Source organism: Gymnoscopelus braueri, assembly GCF_963280865.1.
Source record: "Gymnoscopelus braueri genome assembly, chromosome: 23".
Lineage (NCBI taxonomy): Eukaryota > Metazoa > Chordata > Actinopteri > Myctophiformes > Myctophidae > Gymnoscopelus > Gymnoscopelus braueri.
In genome coordinates this window covers 28,223,330-28,247,952 of record NC_137625.1, presented here as the reverse complement: position 1 = coordinate 28,247,952, position 24,623 = coordinate 28,223,330, and the positions used below count along the sequence as shown (strand labels likewise).

Genomic DNA, 24,623 nt, shown 5'->3' with positions numbered 1-24,623 from the left:
CATAAGAAAGGAAAACCGGTGCGCTTCCTCTGGATGCCTTCTTTTAGTTTAGGCAGTGGGTGCTCAGCTATGTAAATAACTCAAAAGAAAACCACCTAAGTGGAAAAAAGCGGCACTCCAAAATAAAGATTGCAAGACAATGGCTCAGATGTGGTTTCTCATTTTATTGAGATGTGAACGCTAACACGTTTCAGCCGCAGCCTTCCTCAGAGCAGATTAGGTTAAAAAGTGATACTGGGGGTGCATGCCCTTCTTTTAAACAAACACAAATCATCCCCACCTGTGTCAGAACAGCAGTTCACAACAATATCAGTGCAAAAGTCACAGATCATGGAGGAATCACAGACATCAATTACATTTCTTTTTTAAGACATCACACTAGGAATGGGGAGTTCATCCAAAAAGCACTGAAAGGCCACAACAGGGACTCACACATCAGGGAGACTTAGGACATAAGGAAAGAAAAAAATAATTTCAGATTATAATCAGGTTAACAGTACACATTGTTTATCTATAAAAGGTTGACAGTACACATTGTTTATCTATAAAAAGTTTTTTTTAGGAGAAATCATCATTTAGGCCATTTGGTTGCATGGTGTTAAGTTGATAGATCCAAAACATTTCTCTCTGAGATAGCAATTTGGGGAGGTTACCCCCTCTAGGGGTAGTAACCACTTGTTCAATCCCTACAAAGCGCAAAGATGAGGGTCAACCATGTTCTGTGCCACAGAAGAGCCCCAACTCTCAGAGACAAATTGGTTCACTCATCTTCTAATCCTGACTGTTCCACCTGGCTGTCCCTCAAGGGCAACTATAGATGTGGACGGTGTGCACAATGCAACAATACTACCAATTGTAAATTCTTCTCACATCCTTTGACAGGCAAAAAGTATAAACAAAAGAGTTTAATCAACTGTAACTCCACCAGTGTGGTTTACATGTTGACCTGTCCTTGTGGTAAGGCTTATATTGGCCAAACAAAAAGATGCCTGAAACTGAGGATCTCTGAACACAAAACTGCTATACGCACAGGCAATATTGAATATGCCATGGCTAAAAAACCAAGTTAAGTAACTCACAGAGAAAGGGGTTTGGAGGAATCTCTGTGTCAGCATGAGTTTGAAGCGCTTTTATGGTTGCTGACAGGCCAATGTCATGAGGAATACACGTATAGGCCTACAGGCTGGTTACATCTAGGGGGACAAGAAGAGCGTTAGGGTTGACAGTACAATTATTTAGACAGTTTAGCAGGTCTGTAGTGTCCCTTAAGTAAGAGGGCAGATTTGTAACAATGTCCTTGAGAAAGAAATCCACAAATTTGGACAGTGTCAGTGACTGATCCAATGCTGCTGATGTATGAGTCCCTGTTGTGGCCTTTCAGTGCTTTTTGGATGAACTCCTCATTCCTAGTGTGATGTCGTAAAAAAGAAATGTAATTGATGTCTGTGATTCCTCCATGAACCAGTAGGCGTGAGCACATTACGCCCGTGCTGGCCTCACTCCACTGGCTACCTGTTCGCTTCAGAATTGATTTTAAAATTGTATTGTTTGTTTTTAAATCCCTGAATGGCTTGGCACCTCAGTACCTCTCTGACCTCATAAAGGTCTATACCCCCCCAAGGTCACTGAGGTCTCGAGGTCACAGTAAGGACCAACCTAAAGACCAGAGGCGACCGAGCCTTTGCTGCCATAGCCCCCACACTATGGAATGCGCTCCCCCCCATGTTAAAAGGGCCCCCACCATTGAGACTTTTAAATCTCGGCTTAAGACACACCTTTACACCTTGGCATTTTAACCCCGCTTGAGAGTTTTCTGTGGTCTATGTTTTATTTGTTTTCTGTGTGTTTTGCTGGTGTTTTCTGTGTTTTTAGCATATTTTAGCTGTGTATTTTGCATGATTTTCTGTACAGCACTTTGTAAACCCTTAACCCTGGTTGTGAAATGTGCTATACAAATAAAGTGGATTGGATTGGATTGGATTGGATTGGATGATCTGTGACTTTTGCACTGATATTGTTGTGAACTGTTGTTCTGACTGTGACAGTGATATTGTGTAATTGATTGATTGACAAGCTAGTACTGTACCTCCCCCCTACACAGGTGGGGATGATTTGTGTTTGTTTAAAAGAAGGGCATGCACCCCCAGTATCACTTTTTAACCTAATCTGCTCTGAGGAAGGCTGCGGCCGAAACGCGTTAGCGTTCACATCTCAATAAAATGTCTTGCAATCTTTATTTTGGAGTGTCGCTTTTTTCCACTTAGGTGGTTTTCTTTTGACCCATTAAGACATACTGTGTCATTTTTAGATTTCTGGCTATAACCATTATTTTATACTTTGGCTATTCAACAATAGCAGATCTACAAGCTCATAGCGCGGCACTGCGAGCTTGTAGATCTGCTATTTTTTGAAAAATCTTGAACATTTTGTGCAAATCTTTGAATACATATATATTTTTTGAAACATTTAAACTCAAATCTTTGCTTTTGGAGATCCCTGAACAAAATGTTTTTCATTTTCAAACTAAAAGATTTTCACAAATTCATGATTTAAAAATAGATCTACAAGCTCAGCGCAGCACTCGGTGAGCTTATATATCTGCTATTTTTTAATGGCCAAAGAAATCTAAAATGACAGACACTTTCCCGGTCTAAATGGGTTAAGCTTATATATATGTGTGTGTGTGTGTGTGTGTGTGTATAGTTGCGAACGTGGAAGGAGGCGCGCGAAGCACGCCTCCGCCCAAGTGGAGCTTACTATGAAACCGTGCTCGGGTTGTGGCTCTGTGTGTGGCTCTGTGTGTGGCTCTGTGTGCGTGCACTGCCTGTGTGCAGCCGCCAGAGTGCGCCAGAGTGACAAACGCCAATTCCGTGCATAGATGACTAGGAACTCCGAAACTCTGTGCATAGGAGAACCATATCCCCCCCCCATTAACTTCAATACGAGGCGGAGGCAGTCACGTGACTTTCTCTCTACGCTCTCCCCATCACGGTGAAATAACACGGATTACAAGTCCGTAAATACACAACATAACGATTTAAAAAAGACACCAAAAAAAATAGGGCTGCGTTCGCTTCCCGCGTTCGCACGTCTTACTTGTGTATATACACACGCACACACATACATACACACACACGTGTGTGTGTGTGTGTGTGTGTGTATGTATATACTATATAAGACACTATGTATGGATTCATGTCTCGCCTGGAAGCGTATTATTGAGGATATAGTCAATCCTGGGAAGAGCTGTCTCCAGTACTCGTCCAGGCTGTGGAAGCACTGGAGAGTCTCTATGTATGATTTTTATTTTTTTATAACTTTGCCTGTGTGTGTGTGTGTGTGTGTGTGTGTGTGTGTGTGTGTGTGTGTGTGTGTGTGTGTGTGTGTGTGTGTGTGTGTGTGTGTGTGTGTGTGTGAGAAAATGTTCACCTATTATTGTTTGCACTATAATGACTTTCAATAGTTGAAAGTGCTTTTAATGGGGACATCCCTCTGAAGGCCTTATAGTTGCGACTGCGAGCATGAAAGTGGCTGCTTTGTACATCCACCCTGCCCTGCCGGACAGCTGTTTCCAATAACTCCCCCCCGAAAATTACCTGCAATTTTACCCATGTTGAGCCAATGATGATGGAGGGCCCGCTTCTCAGAAGAAAACTCTTTTCCCAGATTTGTCCCAGTCTGTAGTTCTCAGAGCTCCTTGGCTCTAGTGCAGGGACAAGCCCATTAAATTACTGCTATCTTCTCCCTCAATTTGGATTGGATGAAGCATTTATATCTCATGGTATACAATAGTATATCATGGGGTAAGACAGAGCATAAATTGAGCATAATTGAGTCTGCATGAATAAAAGCAGCACTTAGCGTATTCACTGCTGCTTCTCTCGTTGCATAAACCCCAGTCCTGTCCTACTATAGTGAAGAGCTGAGGGAAAATATGACCGTGTGTCACATATCCAGTGAACTTTTAAATGTTTTAGATCCTCTTGAGAATTAATTAGATTTAATTAATGTGACCTTATCGGTGATAACATCGATATAACTCAATGAACATAAGTCACTCCTTGAGGTTGTACTTTTAAGTGTGTGTGTGCGTGTGTGTGTGTGTGTGTGCGTGCGTGTGCGTGTGCGTGTGCGTGTGTGTGTGTGTGATGAACTGTAAGAGTGCTTGGCTGATTGAATGAGCTTTCTCCAGCAGCCCTCCTGTGGGCTTTCGTCTTTCCACTTCAGCTAGACCAGACTGCCAGCCAACCTGCCACACGTACACGTTGTAGATTGTTTGTTACATTACATGACATTACAGTCATTTAGCAGACGCTTTTATCCAAGCCACTTACAATAAGTGCATACAACATCGGAACTACTAATGACCAGAAGTCTTAAGTGCATTCTCTTCTAAAACAAGCAACTAGCATGCCTAGCGCTAATATATCAGCTACCTACTTTCTTAGACAGATGAGACAAAATAGCTAAATCAAATGAGCAAGAGCTAAAACAATAAGTGCATCGAATAAACAAGATCCAATAAAACAAGAGCTCATACAAATAATTGACAACAAGTAGGCAAGGCTAAGAGGAAGGCTCAGGGTAGTGTTTCCTGAAGAGGTGGGTTCTCAGCCTATAGGGGCACACGTTGGGCAGCAGCATTCGAATCAGGTGCGGGCAGTGACTCTGCTGTCCTGACCTCAGTGGGGAGTTCATTCCACCACTGTGGGGCCACTGTGGGGCCAGTTAGAGTTGTTCAGTGTTTTAACCCATTCAATCCGGGGACGCATCTCTGTCATTTTTAGAATGCTTTGGCTATTCAAAAATAGCAGATATACAAGCTCATAGCGCGGCACCGAGTGCCGCGCTATGAGCTTGTAGATCTGCTATTTTTTTTAAAATCATGAAATGTGTCCAAATCTAAATATGTATATATTTTTAAAGTGAACATTTCAAATCAAATCTTTGCTTCTGGGGGATTCTACAAATGTCTTCTAAATCCTAACAGTTTTTGGAAAAAACGTATGAGGTTGTTGAGGTTCTCAAACTTTTTTCATGTCAAGGACCCCCAAAATGATATGTATTTGGCCGCGGACCCCCTTCTCAAAATATGTTGTTCCCAGAAGCAAAAGATTTGAGTTAAAATGTTTGCTTTGAAAAAATATATATATATTCAATGATTTGCACAAATTCTCATGATTTTTCAAAAAAATAGCAGATCTACAAGCTCATAGCGCGGCACTCGTAACATTTGATCATGTTACCAATACCAAACATGATCCTGACATGATACTGACCATGATCCTGACAATGATACTGACCATGATCCTGACAATGATACTGACCATGATCCTGACAATGATACTGACCATGATCCTGACAATGATACTGACATGACATCCCTGTGACAGGGCCTGGCATTGAGTGCTGTGAGAGGGGCCTCATACTGTGAAATTCTACTTAAGATCGTAACAGGCTTTTTTCTTTTCCTGTTGGCTAATAATGACATAATAATCTCATGCTAATAGTCCAGTTTAATGTCAAATCTGACATTTGGAAATCGATGGGATTTTTTTCTAAATTATATAAGCAACACATTACACAACAAAAATAAAGCTTAGATTGTAATTAGGTGTTGGGGAGCTGGTAAGAACTGGATATTGGATAGGGGGCACTGGCCCAAAAAAAGATTTTCCGATATTGCCAAACTCTTCATTTCCGATTCCGATTATCAACCGATACCGATATGCTTTTTTCACCAAAAGCAAACCATCACATATCTAATCAAATAAAATAGCTATAATATCAATATAATATCTAGTTCAGACCTCACAAATGCGCAACAGACGGTAAAACAAACAAGTTGATTCTTCTGCTGTGCTGTATATTTTTGTTTAGTCAGTAAAATAGCATGCATAAAAACCGATACCGATATTTTCTGATATTAAATTTGTATGCCAAAATCTACCGATAATATCGGGAGGCCGATAATGTCGGACATCCCTAATGGTAACACTTGTTTAGCCTGCTATATCATGTCCAAATGGCTGTCTATAGAGTACAGAAGTCCTGACGTCACTCGTTCATCCCCAGGTTCGTAAAGTAATTTCTCTATGGAGAATAACATTGGGTCATCATAGAATCGTCTCATATAAGAATTGTGGTCCAAAAATAAACAAACTGTCTTGGCGATATCGTCAGGGAGGCGGTTCTGTATCGTTTATGATAGTCAGTCACTTATTTGATACAGTCTGTTTCTGGCAAAAATTTAACTAATTCGGCGAAAGTAACATTAGCGTTTTCTCACCGTCAGTTGATGCTTTATATCCATAAGAGTAAAACCGCCAGGGTCATTTGTTTATTTTTGGAACACAGTTCTTATTTGACGTGATATTAAATACATCTATGGGGATTCAGAATGGGGGTGGAAAACCGCAAACCAGGTAGACAAACCTAAGATGTGTAAATTACGTCAGACTTTGGTGCTCTATACCATGACATACATAAATTGTGTCAGTTGAACTGGGTGTGAGACCAAATGGTTGTTGCTGCACCCCTGTACTATTCCACTACTGTTTACCACATCAATATTTGAACCCACTCAACCCTTTCCAATGCGATGTAAACAAGCAGACACATGACCCTGGCTATTCAGTGTGTGTTAGCTCACTGTGTACTCTATCTACTCTACTGTTGCATTTATTTTGAGCCACTCCGTAATATGAGTATTACATTTATAAATTACTATTCAGTTATTTACGGGGATGTTTTGATCCAGAGCAGCTTAAAATAACATAGAGAGAGGGGGGGGGAGCTCACTGTCATTCTCAAGTTAACTTTGCCAGGAGGCACTCACTGTTAAAGACACTGCAGGCCAGGACCAAAGGAGCTAAATTAAAGGAGTAGTTCACCCAAATAATTACTTATTTTCTATCAATTACACTGTACACACCCCATGAAGCCTTGATTTTTTTGATTACCGTCTCCTACCGGCTAATGTATCCGGTAGGAGATACAAAGGAGACTCGTGTCTCCTACCGGAAATACACACGGTCATCAAATTATTGGCTTAGAAATGCGACAGAAACAAAAAAAAATCTCCATGAATTCAAGGCTTCATGGGGTGTGTAATTGATACAAGATAAGACATTTTTTGAGTGAAATATTCCTTTAAGGAAAGGTCGCCGACGTCGTTTTCTCTATCCAGCAATTCTATTCAATCCAGATTCGTGGACCAGCTTATGAACAAACGCTATTTCTGAATGACTGAGACCTTTGTAAAATACTCGGTCCAGGAAAATAAAAGAAGACATATCGCACATTGTTTTCTGCTGTGTTGCATTTCGATGTGCACACTGTATAAATTTATAGAGGTATCTAAAGAGCACAAAGTATGTTTACGAACGTGCCAAAGTATCGCAAGACTGTCCATCGTTGTCTGACAACCAAATATCGCGATACTACCGAGCCAGAAACGATACCTGCCGCTGTTTAGATGCCTCAATAAATCGTGGGCACATCAAAAAACAAGTAATCATAAAACAACCTGTGATGTGTCTTCTTTTATATTCCTGGACCGATTATATGACAAAGGTCAGAAATAGTGTTTGTTTCTCAAGGTGGTCCAGGGTCTCATTCACTGCAATGTATTTCATCAAACTTCCTGTGCGAGTTTGCCACCCATGTCAATGGCGCATGCCTGGCATCCAGCCTTCTTTAATATATCTTCCTTGGCCAGGACTAAACATGTGACCTACCAGGTGTAGCATAGTCACTGTAATTGCGCAGAGTCACTGACGGTACGAGCCGATTGTATGCATGGCTTTAAGACAAGCCTATGCTACTGGCAGGATCAACCAGGTCGACAGCCTGCATGTGTTAACTCGGAGCAGACCAACACAGGGTTCCTTGAGGCGGTTCCAAATGGAATGGGTCCCTTTGGTCCCATTTGTATACTCCTCTCCTCTCAGAGTTATGGGGGTCCTTGAAATTAAGAGGTTTGAGAATGAGAACCACTGACTCAGAGAGAGTGAGACCGAGGCCATGCTGTCAAGCTGTCAACTGCCTGTGAAGGATTTTGGGGGATTGTGCGTGTGTTCCGTATCCAACAAGGGTTTGGAGCTGAATCAATTGTGTTGGGAAAGGGACTTAATCAAATACAGTTTGGCATATTTGTTGTTATGAGCTGAGTTGTCATCCATTGGTCTCCATTAACACACCCAGTTGCAAAATGTTTGCTCCAAAATGACAAATAACAAAGGATGGGCTAAGGCTTTGCAGGCTGAGCAGATCACATGCATACAACCAGTGGTGGAAAAAGTACTCAAATGTTTTACTTAATTAAAAGTAGCAATGTTGCAATGTAGAAGTACTCTGTTACAAGTGAAAGCCCGGAATTAAAAATGTACTTGAGTAAAAAGTACAAAAGTATTGGTATCAAAATGTACTTAAAGTGCCAAAAGTAAAAGTACTAAAATGTTTGAAAATGTTTGAAAAGATCTACAAGCTCACAACGCGTCGCGATGCGACACGCTGTGAGCTTGTCGCGGAAGAATAGAAATAGCCAAATAGGGCTGAAGTGGTTAATGTATGTTTTATAATGTAATCATTTATATCTGCAAGGTAACTAACTGAAAATTTCAAATAATTGTAGTGGAGTAAAAGTACAATATTTGCCTCTGACATGTTGTGGAGTAAAAGTAAAAGTATTGACAATTGGAAATAATCCAGTAAAGTAAAAGTACCTCAAAATTGTACTTAAGTAAATGTAGTTACTTTACACCACTGCATACAACTCACACAGCAGAACACAAACCGTGTGTATAGCCATGTTAGTGTCACGGTCCGCTCCTCGGGCCTTGGACTTTGTCTTTATTATTTGGACCTGTCTGCCCTTATAAGGTCATGGACTTATTAGGACTTCTGTTGTATCGTTCCTATTGTGTTCTGTTACTCTGTTGTTGCCTTTGCCCTGCTTTTGTGTTCCTTTATTTTGTAGTATGTTTCCTGTTCTGCTTAGTTACTGTTACCTGTCTTGTCTCACCTCCCTGTTGATTACTAGTTGTTCTCCTCCTGTGTCCTCTTAGTCCCTCAGCCTATCCCAGTGTTGATTGTCTGTTGAGTTCACCTGTGTCTTATTATTTCCCTGTCTATATAAAGGGTAAGACCACTTTGTTAGAGGTTTGAGTTGTGTTACCTTGCCATGATGTAACTCCATTGATTAGAAATTGATAATTCAAAAATATGCTCCTCATTGACTTACATTGTATGGTAAAACAGCTCTCAAAGTCACTATTTTAGCACGTAAATGAACACAACAAAGCTGATTCAGACAATATAGAGCATCACCAAACCCAGTACTGTTTGTTTTTTTTATAAAAATGTCAACTTCCTGTTTATTTTACTATTTGAAGATCTGGATCCGCGGATCCAGTCCAGGTTTTCTACTTATTAAAAATGGCAAAATCAACAGGAAGTTGACATTTTTATTTAAAAAGAAAACAGTACTGGGTTTGGTGATGTTCTATATTGTCTGAATCAACTTTGTTTGCGTTCGTTTACGTGCTAAAAGAGTGACTTTGAGAGCTGTTTTACCATACAATGTAAGTCAATGGGGAGCATATTTTGAATTATCAATTTCTAATCAATGGAGCAATTATTTTTTATTTCTTGCCCACCTTTGGAGTTACATCATGGCAAGGTAACTACACAACCCAAACCTCTACCAAAGTGGTCTTGCCCTTTAAGCCCTGTGTTTGCACTATGTCTGTGCTTGTTCATTATCTTTCGTGTAGTATTGTCTTGGTTTTCAGTTCCTGTTTGTATTCCTACATTTTGAGTTATTAAACACTTTGAATCGACCTGTTCAGCCTCTGTCTCCTCCTGCACTTGGGTCCTACAATCTGCCCTGACTCAGACCGTGACAGTTAAGAGAACATGGACCAGCAGGAAAAATGAATGCTCTGTATGAAGAGCAAAGTTTTATACAACCAGTGTTGATTTCAAAATCACAATGTTCGACTGCCTTTTTTCACTGACGAAAACGAAATAAAAACTAAGCTATGACGACTAAGACTAAATATATCGACAATTTCGTCAACAAATAAAAACTAGACCAAAATGTTAGTGAGGGACTAGTGGAGAAGAGATCCATTAGAACGAAAGATCAATCAAAGAAAACAAACAAATGATCTACATATTTACACAGTGCCTGAGGGGTAAGACATAAAGGTGCGTGAGCATAGCAGCAGATGCATACTGTACAGGTGATATGCTATGGACGTTAGTTAAGGTGCGAGAAAAAAAACCAAAAGTTGTACATGGGATTAAGGTGCAAAGTGTCAGCGTGTGTCGACCGCATAGTCCACAAACTGACACTGATATATCCTCAGGTAGGTCCATGAGGAAGAGCAAAAGAAAAAGTCCAAGTCACTTAATTGTCCCTGGTATAATCCACTGGTAGGTCCAAGACGCAGAGCAAAAGTCCAAGACCAGCCTGACGACAGGCTAGGGTGCCCTGTTCAGAATTCTGACGTTACCGGGTGGAAGCTGTTCATGAACCTGGTAGTGCTGCTCTCGATACTGCGGTAGGCCTCCTTGCCCGGCCGCAGTCGTTATAGGGGTTTGAACAGTTTGTGGCTGGGGTGGTGCTTGTACTTGAAGATGCGCTGGGCTTTAACCACACACCGCTTTTTGTACAGTTCCTGGAACGCGGGGAGCTTGCCTCACAATATGCGCTCTGCCGGTGTCAGTTAACCTCCCAAAGCAGGGGTCAGCAACAGGGTTGCCAGATCTGCTTATTATAATTTCCCCGCAAGATTTTATTTGAAAATAGCCGATCTACAAGCTCACAACGCGTCGCATCGCGACGCGTTGTGAGCTTGTAGATCTGCTATTTTCAAATAGCTGATGTACATGTTAAAGTACTCATTTGGCCCACAGTCGCTTCTTTTGGGCTGGTTTTCCTAGACCTGGTTGCTTGTTTCTCTCACAGAATCTGGCAACGCTAGTCAGCAAGCAAGTTTGGCCTCGGGCAAATTGTGATGGGCCAGAACACAATCAAAGGCTAATTTAAGATCTGGAACTTTGACAGATCATCTTATACAATAATCATCAATATATTAATTGCTATCCTATCTATATATACAATTGGCAAACTGCGCATGCGCCGCAGAGAATTTGGCTGATGCCTTGTGGCTGCGTCTGTCTGTGTCTGCCTGGATGCGCGCGCACGAGCAGCGAAACCTAAACCAACACCATGCAGCGCTTCAACCCCCGCCGTTGCTTTCACTTTGCTCATGTCTCTCTATCACACCACACTCACGCTAATCAAAACACGCCAGTGTCTCAACGCAGCCACTAACAACACAACCAATCTGGGAACCCAGAGCCAAGATGAGAATGAAAAACAGCGCCCTCTGCTGTTTGTACTATCTCATCTTGGCTCTGGGACAATGACAACGTAGCACCCGTGCGCAAGGAAACTGGGGTTTTGGTCTGCCTTCAGCCTTTCACTTCCGTGGTGGTGCCACTATGTTTTTACTCCCACTAACAATATTTCTACACGGAACACTAACACCACTTCTCCCAGAGAACATGGATCGTTTTGGTTATAAGCCCACTTGTTTCTATGATGAAAGAGTAAGTTAAAATGTGAATATCTTTCCGTGGTTTTGTCTGCTCCGCGGACGCTATTGTTAAATTAGTTTGGGTTTGTTTCGAGGGGGAAGGATCGACGGACACGTGAATCCCGCCCACTACATTTGATTGGGTAAAGCGCGGCCTGCTTCCTGATCTGAAGGCACGCCCACTTGTAGCCCAGTGCGTACATGTTATGACGAACCTTCACGACAGATTCCAACGCAGAGCAGAATCTGTTCTTGAGAGATTACAACACCACTAACCTCGCATCACCAGTCTTTCCACCTCGGAGGAAACTACAACACCGAGACGGCATCCGGGTTGCCACGTTGGGGGGGACGGACAAGCAGACAGGTTTGTGTTGCCAGATGTGCGCCAGAAACAAGCAACCACCTTCATGAAGAAAAAAAAAAACAGCCGAAGGGGTCCGCGATGTTTCACGGGGGTCCGCGATGTTTCGTGGGGGTCCCAAGACACCCCCTGGGTATTATTTTTATGATTTTTTTATCCCATGATTTTGTACCCCCACGATGTATATATATATTATTATTTTTCTCAGGAGTTTGGCCAGCTATACGTGGCACGCAGGTGCTTCACTAACCGGGCCATTGCCCCACTGGCCCTCATGACGCTACGCCGGCCAGTGATCTGCGCTGCCAAGTGGGCGCTGCCAAGTGGGTGCTGCGTGGGGGCTAGACGTTCGGCCCGCGTAGTGGGCCGAACTTCTAGTATATTACAATTGGCTTAAAGCCTTAAAGCCTAAATCAAGCCTCAGATATACTCATTCCAACTAACTTCTCTCTGGCCTATAAAGCACTTTCACCTGCCATACCACATTGTCCTGTTTGGCACGGGCGCTATTGAGCCAGTTTGTATGCATCTTATCTCTTGGTTCTGTGTGGAAAAAATATAAATAAAAAATAAGAAAAAAACAAGAAAAATAAAACAATACAAAAATTATACGTCACGTCAGGGACCAAATCAGTTTGGCCTGTTTTGAGACCAATTTACAGAAAACCCCAGATTTGCTGTGAAAGCCTGAGTGTTCAAACTGGGGTATTTTTGAGGATAGAAGAGAGGTAGGGGAGACCAAAAACACACAAAAAAGAAGAAAAAGTTAAAATTCATGGTGTAGTACCTTTAACCCATTAAGACCCCCAGAAAAGCAAAGATTTGAGTTTCAAATGTTCGCTTTAAAAATATATATGCTCAAAGATTTGCACACATTTTCACGATAAAAAAAATAAATAGCAGATCTACAAGCTCATAGCGCGGCACTCTGTGCCGCGCTATGAGCTTGTAGATCGGCTATTTTTCAATAGCCAAAGAAATCTAAAATGACACGGATGCGTTCCCGGTCTTAATTGAGGACCGGCTGGCCAACCGGCGGACCTCTGACGTCACACTCATGTCCCCATTCAGCTACGCCCAAATATGGAGTGTGTTGTCTAACCTCAATGTGTCGTCATGGCATCAGCCGCAAACAAATCAGTCAGCTCCATTTATGGGCACAAAAGGGGCATGCCCATATATGGGCATATACTGATGACATCAGGGATCTCCATATTATGGCCATAAAAGGGAGCAGGACTGACAGATACAGAGATCCCCATGTATGGGCATATCAGTCGGATTGGCGGTGCCACGTGGTTCGGGCCGCGTAACTGCATACTGATAGAGGTGTGTGTGTAATCAAATGTCACAGGTGCAGATAATACTTGGGGTAATCATTTGGTGAAGGCCACATTTTATGAAGGCCTCATTTAGTTGATTAAAAAGTAAAACAAAAAAGAGCACCTGGAGACAGACAAAACATACTCCCTCTTGAACTGAGATAAAGAAGCTCTTTCATTGAATAAGGAGCTCAAGGTCTCTTCTTAGATATGGAGAGAAACATTATGAAACACATGCCTGTGATTCACTCCAAACATGCATAAAGGCATTCTTAAGGTGGGAGTAAATTCTCTGTTTTGACACAGTGCTAAAAAAAAATAAGTAAAAGGATCCCCAGTTTGGAATGCAAATTTAGGTCACAGACCCCCATAACTCAGAGAGTATACACATGGAACCAAAGGACCCCGTAGTCTATTTGACCCGGAGTTACAGACCTTTTAAGGGTCCATTTAGTTCCAAACCACAATTTAGCTGGGGGCCCCGAAGCCCCTCAAGGACCAGTCTAGGGGTCCCCGGACTCCACTCTGAGAATCACTATAGCCTATTATGTGGGGCTGTCAAATATTGTAAATGATTTACGAAATAATTTCCTGGGGCCAGATATCATCACTGCCGAGCCCTGTCAAATTCCGCCCTGAATCTAAAAGCTCCTCTTTATTAGACAATGCCACCCCCCCCCCCCCCCCCCCCCCACTTCATTGACCGGGGTCATTTTATGGCCGAAGGTTCGCCTATTTTCACCGAATGTTCGCCTATTACGATATGCCCAGCATAGGGACGCTTGTGCTTGAAATCTGCTCACCGCCTCCCATACCCACTATAGCACATTTTCCAGCACAGGAACTGCTATCTATAAGGGTCCATTTGGCTACCAACTCTCTCCATCATTTAGTTGGGGACCACCTGGAACCCCCCTCAAGGACCACTGGTGGTCCCCGGACCACTGGTTGAGAACCACTGCGTTACAGAATAGGATGCGACCGACTGAATCATAACAACACAATGATATATGGGGGAAAGAAACGGATGAGTCAGCAAGTGTGCGCGCTTGTGTGTTCGTGTGTGTGTGTGCGTGCGTGTGTGTGTGTGTGTGCGTGTGCGTGTGCGTGTGCGTGTGTGTGTGTGTGAGTGCGGGGGGCTTCAACAAAGTGTGTCAGGTGCCGGGCCCACTGGCCTGTTGCCACTTCCGTCTAATCAAGCTTCCGAGAAAGTCGTTTCCATGTGCTGGTGCATTCTGGGCAACGGGCAGGCACTAGGTAATCCCAACAGAAATTCCTGTCTTCATTGGCTGGCCTCCTTCAACCCTGTAAGAAGACACCTCCTGGTGCTAATCAACATGGCTTTTCCAACTGGTGTTTGTTTGTGAGCGAGGGGGCTCGTCTGTGTGTCTTCTCTTCTGTACCATTGCTCGGTCACTTTAACCCCGGCATCCCTATTTTGGGCATGTCATTTTTGGTTACATAAAACAACAAAAAAATCCACAATATATTTTTTACCGCGATATTAATTCTATTTTTTTCTTCTCTTTTTTGCGATCTACAAACTCACAACACGTCACACGATGATGCGTTGAGCTTGTAGATCAGCAATCTTTTCATCGTACGATGAAGTATATACAGTAGGATTATTATCTGTGTGTGTGTGTGTGTGTGTGTGTGTGTGTGTGTGTGTGTGTGTGTGTGTGTGTGTGTGTGTGTGTGTGTGTGTGTGTGTGTGTGTGTGTGTGTGTGTGTGTGTGTGCAGGCACACTTCTCGCCTGGGACTCCGTCTGTTGCTTCAAATTAAATGGAAGTTAAATGAATCTGCCTACATACCGTAAAATAAGACATACGTTTCAACAGACTTATCTCATTCTGCGAACGTCTTATGCAAATGTGAAGTCATGTAAGTGCACTTCTGGTATGTGTGTCTACGCCTAAAAAAAGAGGCAGTCACACGTAATCGAGTGCGTGTGTGTGTGTGTGTGTGTGTGTGTGTGTGTGTGTGTGTGTGTGTGTGTGTGTGTGTGTGTGTGTGTGTGTGTGTGCGCCAGTGGTGGAAAAAGTACTCAAATGTTTTACTTAAGTAAAAGTATCAATACTGCAAAGTAGAAGTACTCTGTTACAGTAAAAGTCTGGAATTAAAAGTTTACTTGAGTAAAAGTACAAAAGTATTGGTATTGACCTTGTATTGTGAATTGTACTTCCATGTTCTGTTTCCATGTCTTTCTAAATAAAGTATTCAATCAATCAATCATATCGAAATGTACTTAAAGTACAAAAAGCAAAAGTTCTAAAATGTTTGAAAATAGCAGATCTACAAGCTCACAACACGTCGCGATACGACACGTTGTGAGCTTGTAGATCGGCTATTGGGCTAAAGTGGTTCATGTAAGTTTTATAATGTAATAATTTATATCTGCAAAGTAACTAAAGTTTTCAAAGAATTGTTGTGGAGTAAAAGTACAATATTTGCCTCTGAGATGTAATGGAGTAGAAGTAAAAGTACAGACAATTGGAAATACTCCAGTAAGTAAAAGTACCGACAAATGTAAACTTAATTACAGTACTTTAGTAAATGTACTTAGTTACTGGTGTGTGTGTGTGTGCATCAGACACACACTGTAGACGTGCTGTAGCACCGTGCTTTACCCAGAAGGCAGATGCTCTTCTGGGAAGCAGAGCTTCGTAGAGGCGTGGCGCTCAGAAAACAAGCTATGGGAGGCAAGAGGGAGAGGAATTCATTTACATGCATTCTGCTGAAAGCAGCCATCAATCTTTCCTCATCATTTTCAAAGGCCAGCATGAAATTAAACCAAAATATTTCATACTTGAAAAGTGTTGGTGACGTAAAAATCACATAAAAGAACGAATCTGCTCCCAGTGGTGTGTTAAATCGCATGCCCGGGCAAATTAGCAAAAGTGTGTGTGTTTGTGTGTCTGTGTGTGTGTGTGTGTGTGTGTGTGTGTGTGTGTGTGTGTGTGTGTGTGTGTGTGCGCGCTCGTGTGGTGTGCGCGTGCATCATGCACACGTGTGTGAGGAGGGGGGGGTTAAAAATGCATTGCATAACGTTTCTGCTAACTCCTTCAGCCCTCCCCCTCCCTGTCTTCTCCGTATTCTCTCTCTCTCACACTCTCTCTCTCTCTCCTTGTGCTCCCTCAGTTTTGAGGTTATAAATAGCTCCGGGCAATAGAGAGATTAGAATGGATATCAGCAAATGTTGAACTCCCCTGATAAAACATGGGGCCCTGTCACTATCACACCACGACAAAGATGTGTTGTTTTATTTCCCTCAAATGTTTTAAGGCAGTTATTGACAGTACAGTGCAGACGCACAGGAAATGGGAGGGGGTGGGGGGGGGGATCCTGGGCCCAATTTGAACCAGAACGTGGGATTATATAACCACCTTACTAATTCTAACCACGGTGCTCCGTTGTGCACGTTTTAATTTAGATTGTCACCATATTCCGGAAACAACAACGGTCCACAAATGACAAAAAAAAGTGGTTGTGAATATAGACTTACCCCGAGAAGAGGTCACAGAGTTGGGCTTTGTGGGGTTTGGGGACGTTATCTTGTCACCATAAGATACCACCTCCGCTGTAAGCTAAATTACAGGGACTGCAACTGGAGACTGTAGTTGAGAGGAGTGATTTACAAGGATGCACATACCAGAGCGTCTGAATAATAGGCTGATGTAATACCACTATACAGACACATATACAGTAAAAGACCACAAAGTCTTTTCAGAGAGATTTAATGCGCAGTCAGTGAAAGAATGTTTCTCACCTTTTTCTGGAAGACACACACACACACACACACACACACACACACACACACACACGCGCACACTGCAACATTGGCCTGTAGCAGATCGCGGGACAGAAAGCCAACCTGAAGCCTCACAGTGACATGGGAGAGAAGAGAACACAAGTGAACTAGAAAAGTGTGCTCCTTGGAGCCAGTGTTGATTTCGTCGACTAAAAGACGAAAAATTGTCAACTACCTTTTTTCACTGACGAAAACTAAATAAAAACTAAGCTACGATGACTAAAACTAAGAGTAAATATATTGGCAAATTTTGTCAACAAATAAAAACTAGACTAAAATGTTAGTGAGGGACTAGTGGAGAAGAGATCCAGTAGAACTAAAAGACAAGTCTTTTTATGTTTGGTTGTGCTCGGGTGCTCTGAAAATAGCAGATCTACAACCTCGCGCTGTGACGTGTTGTGAGCTTGTAGATCGGATATGTCAGCATGCAACCAAGTGTAAAATCAGCCATTACGACGCCACTACATTTTAGTTGACTGAATCAACTGTAGATTTAGTCGACTAAAATCTGATGATATTTAGTCAACTAAAACTAGACTAAAACTAAATGGAATTTGAATCAAAAGACTATGACTAAAACTAAATCAAATTTGCTGTCAAAATCAACACTGCTTGGAGCGCAGGTCTCTGCCAGGCCAGGTTACCTACCCTGGTCCTGCAAACTTTGGAAGGCAGTCATAGCCAATTGGAATGGAATCTGCAATCTAATGTGTACCAATTTGTGTGAGTTTTATTTTTTTCCGTGTAATGGGGAAAACTCTAGTCTAGAGTTATAGGCCTGTTATAGCACCACCATTAGGCTGATTTTAAACATTTGCGGCAGAGGTTCTTCCTTGGCCTCCTGGGAGTGTGTGCGATCTTTCATGCCGATTGGTCCAACAGTGCCAGAGATTAGCCGCTCACCAATCTGGGAACCCGTTCGGTAAAACAAAGAAGAAAAACTATTCTGTCTTGAGAGATTAGCTGCTCCCAGACACATGGACGGACGGACGGAAGGACGGACATATGGATGGCCAGGGGCAAAAACTCTCCGGCATGGCAGAGACAATGACCATTACGTTTCTGACATACTGTGAAAAAAATTATAACTGAAAGTAAAATAAATGATCACAATGAGAGAGACATACATTTTCTGTCATTACAGAGACAAAAAAAATGATGAAAGAGAAAAAAAATATTTGACACATTAACTTGTGCCTTGCATGGTGAGTGTGTGTGCGTGTGCGTGTGCGTGTGCGTGTGCGTGTGCGTGTGCGTGTGTGTGTGTGTGTGTGAGAGTGATGGGCTGCAGGTGTGCTTGGCTGATTGAATGAGGGAGTTAAAAGGCCAGCTTTCTCCAACAGTGCTCCTGTGGGCTTTCGTCTTTCCACTTCAGCCAAACCTGCCACACGTTGTGGACTGCTGGTTGGAGATGTTCAGTGTTTTGCACTCTGTAAAGTGCTTTGGATAAAAGCGCTACATAAATGTGGCATTTTATATTTACATATTTAACATTTTATATTATATATTGACCAAAATGATAGAAATGTTTCATTATAGGATACAGGTGATCACCCGGAATAACTTTATATTTATTTGCAATGACCCTTCCCTACAAGCGAATAATTGGACCCACACAATGGAAAATGCCCCCCGCAGCATAACAGCCACAAGAACCCCTCAGCCCTCCCTGAAGGGGGTCAAGCATTTAGGCCTGTACCCAGGGGTTAGGGGGGGGGGGGCACAAATGCCTGGCCAAAAAGAGAAACTTTTCTATTGCAACAATAGTAAAGTATTACTATACTAAGTGACGGTGACAAAATACTGTCAGCAGTCACTTTAGTCAGGTTCACTATGTGTTCTTGTTCAAAATGTGTGGAGATTAGCAAAACAATACTTTATTTTCATGTTCAGAACATGGGGAATCCAAAAATCTATGTTTGCATTTGCACAGACACCTGCATGTCCGCCATATTGGACGTTCAAAATGGCCACCATAAAATATATAATTTGTGATATCTTGGCTTCTAAACAACATAGAAAGTTAATCAAATATGCTAATCCAATGTTTTCTGGGTCAAGGAATCCAATAGAGACCTAAAGGATTGTGCACAGGGACTTGCAGTAGCGCCACCTAGGGGATGGCCAGGGAAATTCAGGTTTACTATGTTAAAAAAATATATTTTCGTTAAAAAGTTTAGATTACGATAAGAATATACACTTTTGGAATCTTCAGAGCATGAGGAATCCAAAAATCCTTGTTTGCATTTGCACAGATACCTGCATGGCCCACCATATTGTTCTATATGGACGACATAAAATATATTGCCTAATTTGTGCTATCTTGGATTCTAGACAACCAACCTTAATTAAATGTTTCCAGGTCAAGGAATCCAATAAAGACCTCAATGTAGTTATTATATAAACGCAAGAAAACAAATGTGAATGGAAAATATAGTCTTTATATTTGTGTAGTATCAACACATCATTGACTTTATTACACCACAGGTTTACAAGTGTAAAGAAATGGGTGAAAAACTCCATTGTTTCTGTTGTTTTCAAAGAGAAGAAAAGAAAAAAAGAGGGCGGGGAGAGCAAGGAGAACAATCGAACAGAAATAATAGAAAACATGTCAAGGATATACAAATGGCATAAACCAACAGATACAGTATGTACATGAGGTTAGACATAAGGTGCAAGGTGGTGACACTTTGGTAGGTCAACATTAGCAGCAGGTATGTACATGAGATTAGACATTAAGGTGCAAAGACAGTATCGACGAGTTATAAGATTGAACTATATGCAATACCATCTATCATTCAGTACTATTCTTTTACGGCTCTTCATCACTGTCCGGAGTGTCATTTTCAGCATTACAGTCTGCGTCGTTTTCGCAGTCACTTCCACACAAAGTTCTGTGCAAGCCAAGTTGTGTCTCCTGCATGAACATCTCTGGGTTGTTCAATGGGTTTTGCACTGACATCTGACCAACTCTACAATGGCCTGTGGTGCAGGAGGAACCTTTATGGTGGTATAGGTAGTATCTCACCATGGCTCCATGTTTGAGTGGGTCAAAAAGACTCACATCACAGTGGCTTGGCACCACACCCTACTTTGATCATGCACACGTTCAATGTGCTCCTCAAGGGCACCAACTGTAGGAGGCAAATTGCTGCTTTATGCCAGATGTTTGCAAAGCAGATGCCACCTTAGGTCAGGAATGCTTGTTATATTTGGGTAGTACATCATACAAAGTTGGCCAATGCATCATTCACCTCCTGTGTTACTGTAGGTCGCCTTCCTCTGTTAGTTTCTGTTAGTGGTCATATGTCAGTGCAAAACCCATTGCACAACCCAGAGAAGTTCATGCAGGGGACACAACTTGGCTTGCACAGAACTTTGTTTGTGTGGAAGTGACTGCGAAAACAACGCAGACGGTCTGTAATGCTGAAAATGACACCCCAGACAGTGATGACGAGCTGTAAAAGAATATTCCTGAATGATAGATCTTGTATTGTATGTATATAGTTCAATCGTTCATACGCACCTTTTTGCACCTTAATGTCTAATCTCATGTACATACCTGCTGCTAATGTAGACCTACCAAAGTGTCACCACCTTGCACCTTATGTCTAACCCTCATGTACATACTGTATCTGTTGGTTTATGCCATTTGTATATCCTTGACATGTTTTCTAATTCTATTACTGTTAGATTGTTCTCCTTGCTCTCCCTGACCCCCCCTCTTCTTTTCTTTTCTTCTCTTTGAAAACAACAGAAACAATGGAGTTTTTCACCCATTTCTTTACACCTGTAAACCTGTAAAGTCAATGATGTGTTGATACTACACAACTATAAACACTATGTTTTACATTACATTTGTTTTCTTGCTTTTCTATAATCCTGAGAACTAAATTGAGGTCTGTATTGGACTCCTTGACCTGGAAAACATATTTAATTAAGGTTGGTTGTCTAGAATCCAAGGTAGCACAAATTAGACTATGTATTTTATGTGCTCCCTATTGAACATACAATATGGCGGCCATGCAAGTATCTGTGCAAATGCAAACAAGGATTTTGGGATTCCCCATGCTCTGAAGATTCCAAAAGTGTATAGTTTTGCTAATCAAAAATTCGTAACAAAAGTATATTTTCTAACATAGTCAACCTGCATTTCCATGGCCATCCCCTAGGAGGCGCTGCTGCAAGTCCCTGTGCACAATCCTTTAGGTCTCTATTGGATTCCTTGACCCAGAAAACATTAACTTTCTATGTCGTCTAGAAGCCAAGGTAGCACACATTTTTAATGTCCAATATGGCGGACATGCAGGTGTCTGTGCAAATGCAAACATAGATTTATGGATTCCCTATGTTCTGAAGATTACATTTTTTTATAGTTTTGCTAATCTCCACAAATTTTGAACGAAAGTATATTTTTTTACATAGTGAACCTGACTACTTCATCACTTCGCTGATGAAGCGACTCAATAACAGCAAGATAGGGGTTTATAAATGGAAGTTTTTGGGTTCCAAACTGCTAAGGACAATGTTTGTGCTCTATCTAAACTCTGAAAGGTCATCTGAACTCTACAAAGTTAAGCACTTGGTTCTCACATGTATCGTACAATTTACAATTTAGGCATTTAGAGTGATGTACAGTAAGCAAGGAGGTAATACATCAAATGCGCAGAAATAGTAATCTAGGATCGTAGGTAAACCAAAAACCTATCATCAGTCTAAACAGTATAATATCAAAATCTATAATCTGTACATTGAAACTATACACACTATAGGATGCCCGGTCTATAAATGAACTGGCATCTGTCTACATAACATGCCATCTAAATTAAATTTTAGCCTTTGCATAAGCCTGCAAGGTTGTCAAGGCTAGGGCAAGTGCTTACGCCAAGTGCCACGGGCTAAGGTGGAATCTTCCATTCCTTTGTGGCACAACTTCAAGCGATATGACAGGGGTTTATAAACCGGCGGTTTAGAGTTCAAACCTGCTAAAGAACATTTTCGCACTCCATCTAAACTCTAAAAGGTCATCTGAACTCTTATTAGTATTTGGTTCTCACATTTTATCAGACAGAGGTGAAATGTGAGAAGTTGAAGTTACAAACCCATTGTAACTTCAAACTCCATTTGAACCCTGATAGATTCATCGAAAACACCCGTCCCTGGTTCTGGTGACTGATATTGTCCTTCTAATACGTGAGGGGACCGTGATTACATTGGCTGTTATTGTGACTTTGGATTGTTAAATTAAAATAATGTCATCTGCTATAAAGTTTTCAACTAGTTTCTCAAACAGTGTTGTATTATGACCACAGTTCCTCTTTGATTAGCTGAATTAAGTTTGAGAAAATACCACTGTACACTCATGGCATGCAGCATATCAAATCAATGACAGTTGTAGTAGAAATTAAGTAAAAATACCTCAAAATTGTAAGTTACTTTACACCACGGGTAATTTCTACATTTAGGGTTTTTCAAGGCGCCATCAATGGGAAGTATAGAGGAGGAGACAGAGATGCTCAAAACTGCCAAACTGTGTTTGCACAAAAAAAAAGAAAATTGGCAAAAGGCTTTAACATTGGTTCACTTAAAACAAAACACGTGAGTTTTTTTTCCCCTCCAGTACACTCAGGACAAACAAGTAACATGTTTTGACCAAAAATGGTCCTCTGGCAAACTCAAGTTCTTGTCAGGTTTTTCAAGGCACACCAAAGTTCAGAAACAAATGCATGAACAACATGCAGTATGATCAGCTAATCCAGTTTAAGAACATAGACATTATTTACCGGTATTGCAGCATTTTTAAACATGACATTTTAACTTGAATATTTGTCCTTACTTTGCTCATGTAATCCATGATCCAATAGATAACCCCCACAACCCAAGCCTTCAGTCGTGACCCACAGTTTGTGCACCACTGTGAGTGTGCACACGAAAATGCTTAATACATATCTGTTATATTCATACACCTACAAACGATGAACACCATCATATATCATCAAAACTCTATGGCTCACCCTATCCATGCGATATTAGGCTACAGACAGGGTCAGTGGTGTAAAGTAACTAAGTACATGTGCTCAAGTACTGTACTGAAGTACAATTGAGGTATTTTTACTTTACTGGAGTATTTCCAATTTTCAGTACTTTTACTTCTACTCCACTACATCTCAGAGGCAAATATTGTACTTTTACTCCACTACAATTATTTGAAAACTTTTGTAGATTACTTTGTAGATTTTGATCATTATTACAAAACCACTTCAGCCCTACAGTATATACATTTCAGCCATTTGAAAATAGCCAATTTACAAGCTCACAATGCGTCGCATTGTGAGCTTGTAGATCTGCTTTTTTTCAAAAGATTTTTATACATTTTATACTTTTGAAAACTGTGAAATGGGACATTCTGCATAATGACTACTTTCTACTTTTGGTACATTTTGATACCAGTACTTTTGTACTTTTACTCAAGTACATTTTGAATTCCGGACTTTTACTTGTAACTGAGTATTTCTATATTGCAGTATTGATACTTTTTTTTTAAACAAAAAATATAGTAGGGGAGGGCCGCTTCAATTGTAACATTTTTCACCTTTCGGTCTTTTACTCGGCGATCGTTTTACCTACATATGTAATATTTTCAAGCAAAGAACCTACACATGTCTGCTATCATAAACCACTTAAAGTTTTTCAATTGATAAAACAGGTCGTGAGTTATTAAACCGAAAGTGGACGCTGTTCCGACGTTACATTTTAAGCGCTTATCAGACTAATTGTAACAGCCATAGTTACAAAAGTAACACTGCTAAAAAACGGCATTAAACAAATCGTTTTCAGCTTAAATCAATTATATTCATTTCAAGCAACTGTTTTACATTGTTTTCATACCAAGGATGTGATAAGATAATGTATCAAACGTAAGGAATTTATTAAATCTTACCGGGATAGCAGTTTGAGTAAATTCCATGGGAAAATCTATTGATTACACCTAAACAGATGGGTGTTACAATCGGGTCGCTCTGTGCTCCACTGCTTTGGCTTTGTTTACAGAACAGAGCTAACGTGCATAGAGTAATAAAACGATGTAAACTGATGAAGAACAGATACATGCAGACAACCATGTGGATTTTAGCTCGACAACATTAAAGGAAATATTTGTAGACCAAAGATACTCAAGGTGATTTTTTTTACCAACTTTAAGATAAATCCGTTTTTCTGCGATAACTTTCTCTAGTCTGGATGAAAATACTTCCTGGGCACGTTCATTACAGCACTGGTCACATACTGATGTGATGACGTTATGAGAAAATTGACCAATCAAGAGAAAACATGCTTGTTGCAACCATGACGCGTTACAAACATGGCGGCTCTCCCCTACTTTTTCCCCAACTGGACAGGGCTACTCTGCTACATAGACACATGTTCCGTCTATTAACAATGTGTCCTTGGTAAATCCAACTATCAAACCCAGAAACATCAAATGGTGCTTAAAAGTGAACAAGATTCCAATAGCCCT

At 41.3% G+C, this 24,623-nt stretch overlaps 1 protein-coding gene across 1 annotated transcript in view; it reads right to left on the bottom strand.

Annotated features, from left to right (window-relative positions):
* socs2 (suppressor of cytokine signaling 2) overlaps positions 1-24,623 on the bottom strand; it is a 267,878-nt gene that overhangs the window by 199,241 nt on the left and 44,014 nt on the right. The window lies entirely within an intron of this gene.